The sequence below is a fragment of the Apium graveolens genome, chromosome 3, assembly GCF_009905375.1.
Source record: "Apium graveolens cultivar Ventura chromosome 3, ASM990537v1, whole genome shotgun sequence".
In the NCBI taxonomy this organism is placed as follows: Eukaryota; Viridiplantae; Streptophyta; class Magnoliopsida; order Apiales; family Apiaceae; genus Apium; species Apium graveolens.
In genome coordinates, this window is record NC_133649.1 from 14,491,985 (window position 1) to 14,502,230 (window position 10,246).

Below are 10,246 nucleotides of genomic sequence, written 5' to 3' on the forward strand. Positions count from 1 at the left end.
TGGCAGCTTTGGTAGGCAACTGTTTGGTCATTGTCACAGTTGCCATAGCTATGCCTGAACTCAAAGAATTAGAAGAGATTGGAATGGTTGAGGGTATGGATGAACTTACCTCACTTACCTGAGGTGTCTGCATTGCAGGGAAATAGAACATTGGCACATCCTTGTGATGGTTGGCTCTGTTCAAGTCTGCAATGATTCTTCTCTCTTGAACCCAACAAGCCAATTTGTTGTTTGGGTTCTCAAGTACAATCTCTTGACAAAGATGGTTAGCCAAAAGCATAAAAAATCTAGCATAGTAAACATTCTTTCCTCTTTTGGCTAAGTCACCTAGTTTAAAACCTAACTCATACACAATAAGGTCACTGAAATTGTAAAATTTGTCTGTAACTAGCATGTATAGCATGAAAATGTTCACAGAATCAAAATTACTGATTTTTCCAGAAAAGACTTTAGTTACAACATCACACATGTAACTCCATTCCTTCCTAAGACCTAGTCTTCTAATGTCACTTAGTTTTGTAGTAGGAAGGGCATAATGAATGGAATTGAGCATATTGACAATATCAGTGTCAGTGTGTGGTGCAGTTACATTATCATCAGGAATCTTGAAACATGCTTTTATTATATCACTATTGATACAGAACTCGTTACCTTTGATAGTTAGAGTGATGGTTTTGTCAGTAGAGTTGTAGATTGCTGTTGTCCACATTTCTTCAACAACTTCACAGTAAATTGTGGGTGATTCCAGCATGGCATAACTTAGTTTACAGTTTTTCATGAAGTCCATCATCCTGTGATAGTCTTCTGATTGCTGGATACCCTTATTGACCAAAGCAGTGAAGTTGTTCTTCTCATAGATGAACCCAGTCTGTGACATGATCTTTACTACGGGTGCCATTGTTAGAGAATTAAAGCATGAAGATAAAGAGGATTTTTGCTTGAGAGAGAATGAAATAAATGCAGTTGAATTGAGAATGATAAAAGAAAATGATTAGAATGAAATAGGCTTTTATACTTCCTCAAAAACAACGGATGAAAATAATAAAGAAAAGTAAATTACCCAGTAGAAATTGCCTAAAATAGCCGTTTAAAAATAAACTGTGAAAATTCCACCCATTATCCATCGTGTAATGCTTACAAACTGTAAGTATACTCGATGGATAATGTTCAGGGAATTAACGATTAAGATTTAGACACTTCGACAGATGAGGATAAACTGTTATCCGTAGAGTTTTAAAAGATTCCAGAAAAATAATTGATTTTTATTTGCACATTGTATATCGACGGATGACTCAACTCGATGGATAATGGTCATCCGTCGAGATGCAAATTTTGACTCAGCCAAAATTTCATCCATGACTAAAAATCAGTTAAATTTCTGGCTACTTTTCAACTTACAAAATAACTCAGATAAATTCAATAGTAATTAAGCATACCTAAATCACTTACCAACCTAGAAAAGGTGGATTCATCCAGTGGCTTGGTAAAAATATCTGCAAGTTGCTTCTCACTTGGAACAAAATGTAACTCTACAGTACCATTCATTACATGTTCCCTTATGAAATGGTATTTGATGTCTATGTGCTTTGTCCTTGAATGTTGCACTGGATTTTCAGTGATGGCAATTGCACTTGTGTTATCACAGAAAATAGGAATCCTTTCAACTTGCAAACCATAGTCTAGCAGTTGATTTTTCATCCACAAAATCTGTGCACAGCAACTGCCAGCAGCAATATATTCAGCTTTAGCTATAGAAGTAGAAAATGAATTTTGCTTTTTACTAAACCAGGACACAAGCTTGTCTCCTAAAAATTGACAGGTTCCTGTTGTGCTTTTTCTATCAATTCTGCAACCTGCATAATCTGCGTCTGAATAACCAGTTAGATCAAAACCAGAATCTCTAGGATACCAAATGCCAAGTTTTGGTGTTCCCTTGAGATATCTGAAAATTCTCTTGATAGCTATCAAGTGAGACTCTCTAGGATCAGCCTGAAATCTAGCACATAAACATGTAGCAAACATTATATCTGGCTTACTAGCTGTTAAGTATAGAAGTGAGCCAACCATGCCTCTATAGCTTGAAATATCCACAGACTTTTCAGTAGTGTTTAGTTCAAGCTTAGTTGCAGTGGCCATGGGAGTTTTTGCAGATGTGCAATCCATTAGATCAAACTTCTTTACAAGATCAAAAATATATTTAGTTTGACTACTGAATATTCCATCACTAACTTGCTTAACTTGTAAACCAAGAAAGTAAGTTAGTTCTCCCATCATACTCATTTCATACTTACTTTGCATCAGTTTGGCAAACGTTTTACAAAGTTTCTCATCTGTAGAGCCAAAAATAATATCATCTACATAAATTTGAACAAGTATGCTAGAGCCATTAACATTTTTGAAAAATAAAGTTTTATCTACAGTACCTCTTGTGAAGTGATTCTCCAAAAGGAACTTTGATAAGGTGTCATACCAGGCTCTAGGTGCTTGCTTCAGTCCATAAAGTGCTTTCAGTAAATAATAGACATACTCTGGAAAATTTGGATCTTTAAAGCCAGGAGGTTAACTAACATACACTTCTTCCTCCAAATCTCCATTTAGAAAGGCACTTTTGACATCCATTTGATAGACCTTGAAATTTGCATGGGCTGCATAGGCTAAGAAGATTCTGATGGCTTCAAGTCTTGCAACAGGAGCACAAGTTTCATCAAAATCTATTCCTTCTTGCTGGCAATAACCTTTAGCAACCAATCTGGCTTTGTTCCTTACTACTATGCCATTTTCATCCATCTTATTTCTGAATACCCATTTGGTGTCTATTGGATTCTTTCCTTTAGGCTTGGGTACCAGCTTCCATACTTTATTCCTTTCAAATTGGTTTAGCTCCTCCTGCATAGCTAAAATCCAATCAGGATCTAACAAGGCTTCTTCTACCTTCTTTGGTTCTTCTTTTGATAAAAAGCTACTGTATAGACATTCTTCTTGAGTTGCTCTCCTGGTTTGAACTCTAGAAGAAACATCACCAATAATCAGTTCAAAGGGATGATCTTTTGTCCATTTCCTTGGTTGAGGTAGATTAGCTCTAGATGAAGAGACCTCAATGTTGTCTTGATGTGGGATTAAGTTTTGATTGCTAGAAACTCCCCCTGAGTTTGTGGATCTTTGATTTGAGAAAGGGGTACTTTCTATGGGTGATCTACCTTGACTTCCTGCTCCTTTTGATAACCCGACGGATGGTGAATTTTGAGTACTGACGGATGAGGCAGGTTGTCTTCCGACGGATAGCACAGATTGCCTTCCGACGGATGAAGCATTATGTAACTCGACGGATATTGAGTTATGTGCTTAATTGGTGGTAGATTTGTCTTCATTATCCTTAGACACTGTTTCTTGATCACTCTCATCATCACTTTCATCACTAACCATCTCGACATTGTCGAATATGAGGCTTTCATAGTAATCTCCATCTTTCAGTCCTTCAATCTTTTTATCATCAAACACAACATGTATAGATTCCACTACAATGTTGGTTTTGAGATTGTAGACTCTATATGCTTTACCAACAGCATATCCAACAAAAATTCCTTCATCTGCTTTAGCATCAACCTTTCCATTTTGATCAGTTTGATTTCTCAGAATATAGCATTTACAGCCAAAGACATGAAGAAAGTTTAGAGTTGGCTTCTTGTTCTTGAACAATTGATAAGGAGTCATGCATCTTGCTTGATTAATCAGAGAGATATTCTGAGTGTAGCATGCAGTGTTTATAGCTTCAGCCCAGAAATAAGTTGGTAATTTTAATTCTTCAAGCATTGTCCTTGCAGCTTCAATAAGAGATCTATTCTTTCTTTCCACTACTCCATTCTGTTGTGGAGTCCTTGCTGCTGAAAACTCATGCAAGATCCCATTTTCCTCACAAAATGCTCTCATGACATAGTTCTTGAACTCAGTTCCATTGTCACTCCTGATTCTTCTAACTTTAAAATCAGGATGATTGTTAACTTGCCTTATGTGATTGATGATGATTTCACTAGCCTCATCTTTAGACTTAAGGAAATATGTCCAAGAGAACTTTGAGAAATCATCTACAATTACTAGGCAAAATCTTTTCTTTGAAATTGACAATACATTGACTGGTCCAAACAAATCCATGTGAAGGAGTTGCAGAGGCTCTTCAATTGCTGAATCAAGTTTCTTTCTGAATGATGCTTTGATCTGCTTCCCTTTTTGGCAAGCATCACACAGTCCATCCTTTGTAAACTCCACTAGAGGAATGCTCTAACTAGCTCTTTCTTTACCAGCTCATTCATGGTCTTGAAGTTTAAATGGGATAGCTTCTTGTGCTAGCCAACTTTCATCTTGACTTGCTTTACTGAGAAGACAAGTTATAGATTCCGCTTTAGTTGAGTTGAAGTCAGCTAGATACACATTTTCTCTTCTCACACCAGTGAGAACCACTTTGTTGTTTTGATTGTTAGTCACAACACATGCTTCTTTGTTGAAGGTTACTGAGTTGCCTTTGTCACAAAGCTGGCTGATACTCAACATATTGTGTTTGAGACCATCCACTAAGGCAACCTCTTCAATGATGATATTATCCTTTGAAATCAAGCCATATCCCACAGTATATCCTTTGCTGTCATCTCCAAAAGTAATACTTGGGCCAGCTCTCTCCTTAAACTCTATGAACAGGGTAGAATCACCAGTCATGTGTCTTGAACAACCACTATCCAAGTACCAAAGATTCCTTCTATTTCCCTGCACACATCAAAATCAAATCAAGTTGATTTTGGTACCCAAGTTTCCTTGGGTCCTGCCTTGTTAACTTTCTTCTTCTGTTTCTTAGGTCTTAACTCATTTGACTTAGGAATTTCAGATTCTTCCTTAGTCATTTGGGTTGAGCCTTTGAAACCACTAGATGCAACAGAATTATCATGCATGTTATGGCTAACAGGAAATGGCATGCTTGGTGCAAATATGTTATTCCAGTAAGACATGCTAAATGGCATTTGAGGCATATTGTATGCAGCATAATATGGATTAGGTGCAAATGACATATTAGCAAATTGTGCATTCATATTCTGTGTAGGCATAACATTAACAGGCATGGGAGGCATGGCATTCATGTTAGGAAATTGAGACTGAACAGACATGGAAGTAGGCATGACAGATTTGCAATTAACAGACAAATGATTTACACTACCACACTTGACACAGATCTTTCTAGGAGCATATTTATCAGGTGTGTAGTTATTGTGTTTGTTAATCCCTACTTTACCATTCCTATTGTTTTTCTTTTTAGTCTCTGTTTTTACCTCTATTTTCTCAAGTCTGTCACTTAACTGTTTGACAGTCATGTGACCAACATTAGCCTTTTTCCCTTTCTTAGCTTGACTTGACTCTCCTGAAACAAAGTTCTTGGAAACAGACCCATACTTATCATTTAGCTTGGTTAATTTGGCTTTACTAATGGGTTTGCTTACAGCCGACGGATGAGAATTTTTATCATTCGACGGATAACACTTTTTGTTATCCGACGGATAGTCCTCATCATCCGTCGAGTCTACATCTGTCAGCAACCCATCTACCAAAATAGGTTCTAGTTTCTCCTTATTCTTTTTCCAGGATTCATCACAAAAAGACTCAATTCCTTGAACCTTGGTGATTTGAGCATGAACATCTCTGGATATTTTCCATGCTTTAATCACCTCTTGTTCACGATCGAGCTGCTTCTTTAAAATTTCTTCCTTTTTCAAGGACTCAGTTAATTCCTCCTTGGCAATCCTACACTCAATTTTTAGTTTTTCAAACTCAACAAACTGAGACTCAAGCACATTATTCCTCTCACTTAAAAACAAGTTGTTTTCTTTGATTTTAGCATTTTCTTTTGTGAGGGACTTAAGTGTAACACGTAAATGATACAATTCTGTAGACATGTCATTTATGGCATCATTACACTCAGCTTTAGATAGATGTGCAAGGTTTGTAGTGATTACCTGATTGCTTGAGGAACTTGTCTCTGTTTCATTAGACTTGGCCATAAGGGCTAGATTGACATAGCTGACATCTTCATCTTCATCCAAGCCATCAGCTGCCCAGTCATTCTCTTGTGTAATAAAAGCCCTTTCCTTTTGTTTGAGTAGATCAAAGTATTTTTTCTTGTAATCTACAGACTCAAATCTTTTCTTACTGGAATCTGACTTTCTACACTCATTTGCAAAATGCCCTGCCAAGCCACATTTGAAACATTTGAATTTTGACTTATCCACCAAATTTCTATTTGACTTGGCTGCTCCAAAGTTCTTTTTGAACTTGAGCTTGGCAAATCTTCTTGAAAGGAATGCTAGGTGCTCATCAATGTCCTCCATGTCATCTTGGCTCAACGAGTCTTCATTTTCTGTAGCTAGCCCCTTACCCTTGCTTTCACAGACCTTTGAAGTTGATTCCACAGCTTCCATCTTCACTTCCTTCTCCTTTTCCAGATCAGCAACTAGTGCAATGGATCCTCCTTTCTTCTTTCCTCTCTCCATTCTTTCATCCTGCTCTATCTCAAGCTCATAGGTTTTCCGAATGCCATACAGTCTCTCTAAAGTAAACTCCTAATAATCCTGTGAGTTTCTCAATGAGACTGTCATTGGTTTTCATTCCTTTGAAAGGGATCTGAGAAATTTCAGATTGGAGTCTTTAGTCTGATATACTCTTCCATGCAACTTAAGAGCATTTAGTAGTTTTTGGAATCTACTAAAAATGTCAGTGAGTGACTCACTTTCTTCATTGTGAAAATGCTCATATTGCTGAATCAGGAGCTGCATTTTATTTTCTCTTACTTGCTCAGTACCATCACAGATTATCTGTATTGTGTCCCAAACTTCCTTGGCAGTCTTGCAGTTGATGATGTTATCAAACATGTCTGCATCAACACCATTGAACAGAATGTTCATGGCCTTTTTATCTTTCCTGACTTGTTCAATGTCAGGATTAGACCATTCATGCCTTGGCTTTGGAACAGATGGTTCATTTCCTGTTGCAGCTCTCATTGGAACATGAGGGCCTCTTTTTATGCAGTCCACATAGGCCTCATCTTGAGAAAGCATATGAAGATGCATCTTTACCTTCCAATGATGGTAATTATCTTTATCAAGAAAAGGAATCTTGACTCCAACATCTTTCTTGTTCATCTTGCTGAATTATTTTGATCTTTAAACTTTTTGTAGATTAAGAGCTTGCTCTGATACCAATTGTTAGTCCCTTAACAATGTAGCAAGAATTACAGAAGGGGGGTTGAATGGAATTCTTGAACCTTTTTCTTGAAATAAAAATGTTCAACTCGATTATTGATATATTTGTTTTGATTAGCACAATGCGGAATATAAACTTGAATGAATTAAAATACAAGTAATTAAAAACAAGAGTCTTTAAAAACTTTCTGGTGGATTTAAACAATTCCACCAGAGATATATAATATATCGAGAGGACTCTGTGTGCAGAAATACCCACAGCTGCTTACAAATGGAACTGCTGAGAATACAGGAAATGCTAAAAGATTATGTTTACAAAGATTTCTCTGTTTTTATATATCTCAGCTATATCAGTTATTTCTATTTGCTACTCTCTTGGTTTATATAATACCAAGATTACAAAGTCAAGAAGACTGAACAAATATAAAATCTAACAGTCTTAATCTTTGCTGCTTTTTGTCCTCTATTACCCAGTTAATGGGCTTCCACAATGTGTTTGTATCCAACTCGACGACTGTGTGTTAGCTTTCACTATTCAACTGATGTTTGAATTCTTGATATGATCATCCGTCGACTTTTAGATCATCCGTCGATGACTTAATTGATCATCCATCGACTGCTATGTTAAACCTCCGTTGATAGTCTTTTGATTATCCGTCGAAGGCTTTGTTAATCATCCGTCGGTAGCTATTTTGGCACTTGACTTCATTTCACTTATATATAATTACAAGACATTACTTATGTACAATTAATCAACCTATTCTGCATATCTACTTAAAGTCAACATGACTTATATGCTACTACAGATTCTATACAAAGGTGCATACATCACTGTGCTACAAACTTATTATTACATAAGCTACTCACTCGATGGATAATAAGTTAATCATCCGTCGGGACTATAATGAGTCATCCGTCGGGACTATAATTCTTATCCGTCGAGTGCTACATTATTTCACTAAGTAAAATCTACTTAGATGTTTTGTTTAAGAGATCATCAAGTACACAACATATTCACAACAATACTTGTAGAGAACTCTTGTGAATTATCACTTATCGGGATCTTTACAATGACTTATCGAGAAGTCATAACAAAGCTTGTCGAGAAGTCCTTCGAGAAGTCATAAAATGACTTATCGAGAACTCAATCGAGAAGTCTCAAAATTACTTGTCGAGAAGTCAATTAGACTTATCGAGAACTCAGTTTTCTATATACTTTTGTTCTTTTTGATTATGTCTTGCGCTAATTTCATATATTAAAAGTGCAAAATGAAAAATTCCAAGCTAAAATTTGAATTTTGAAAAATAAATATACAGAAATTTCTGAATTATTTATAACACATATTTTAGTTGATTTCCAATTAAATCAAATTAATTTTGATTTATTAGAAATCAATCTGTTGTAAAATATTAAATGAGTTCTTTCCTTTAGGATAAAGAATTTAGCATTCCAGTTTCACCTACAAGTCTAGTGAAAGTTGCTTCATCCAAAGGTTAAGTAAAAATGTCAGCTAATTATTTTTCTATTGGAAAAAAATGAGCTCAATAGTACCATTTGCAACATGTTCTCTAATAAAATGGTACCTTACATCAATGTGCTTTGTTCTAGAATGATTAATTTGATTAGCCACAATAGATATAACACTAGTATTGTCACACATTATTGGAATTTTGTGTAACACTAGGCCATAATCCATTAGCTAATTTCTAATCCAAAGCACTTGAGCACAACAACTTCCAGCAGCTATGTATTCAGCCTCATCTATGAAAGTTGACACAGATTGTTGTTTCTTGCTATACCAGGATACTAGTCTTTGTCCAAGAAATTGGCAGCTTTCATTAGTGCTCTTTCTATCAACCCTGCATCCAGAAAAATCTGCATCTGTGTGTCTAGCAGCTTCGAATCATGTTCCTTAGCATACCATAATCCCAAGTTTGGAGTTTCTTTTAAGTATCTGAAATTTCTCTTCACAACCATCAAATGTGATTCTTTTGGATTGGCTTGAAATCTTGCACACAAACATGTTGCAAACATAATGTCTGGTCTATTATGTAACACCCCCAAATCCGGGGTCGGGGATTCGGGTTGTCACGAGTTCCATTTCCCTTATCAATACTTAATCTTAACAGTCAACCAACTACTGAGTACTGTGACCCCATAATATACACACACACACACCACAAGTTATAGTCTCAGAGATGAATACCAAAAATAACACAAGTCATTTTATTCCACAATTATAAGTCATTACACTTCAAAAGGGTTTTTGAATAAATTTACATATTCTTTGCCATTATTACAATTCATAATATACATAAGTCTGGTACATCAAAAGTTGAAAGCCTAGCCTATTGGTAGCTCCTACCTCAGCCACAACGGCATCAACGCCTACAGGAAACTGTGGAACGTTTTCTATCCGCTCACGAATTGGGAGCTTGGTCTTGCTCATCTTGTCTATCTGTTGTTGTGTGATGAAAGAAGAAAGCAAGGGTGAGCAACAAGCCCACCGAAATAATATGTATAATAGTTTACAATATATGAGCATTCTCATAGTACTCATGAAAGTCTTGGTCAAGAAGAAATGAACCAAGTTTGAAATCTTAAATCGACAAAGTCACAAAATATTTAGTATATATATACATATATACTTCCCAAATCTTGGAAGTCCTCTTCCATGCATAATACATACAGAGTTCCAGTGTATAACTATATAAAATATCGTTACAAGGTGATCTCATATATCTAACCTTGTCTCAACATTTTTCTGAAAATCTTTGTCATGCATAAGATAATCATTTACTAGATATAAGTTGAAAAGATGAAGTTACAAGATACTCCAATATACTTATATCTTTTCCGAATACTACTTGAACTACCACCGTTCAAGGTATAACCAGTTCAAAAGTTCATCACATAGATGAGACTACAAGATAAGATTTGAATAAATTCAATCTTTGAAATATCATTCAAAAGAAATGAAGTTAAGGGATACTTCATTAAATCCCGATAT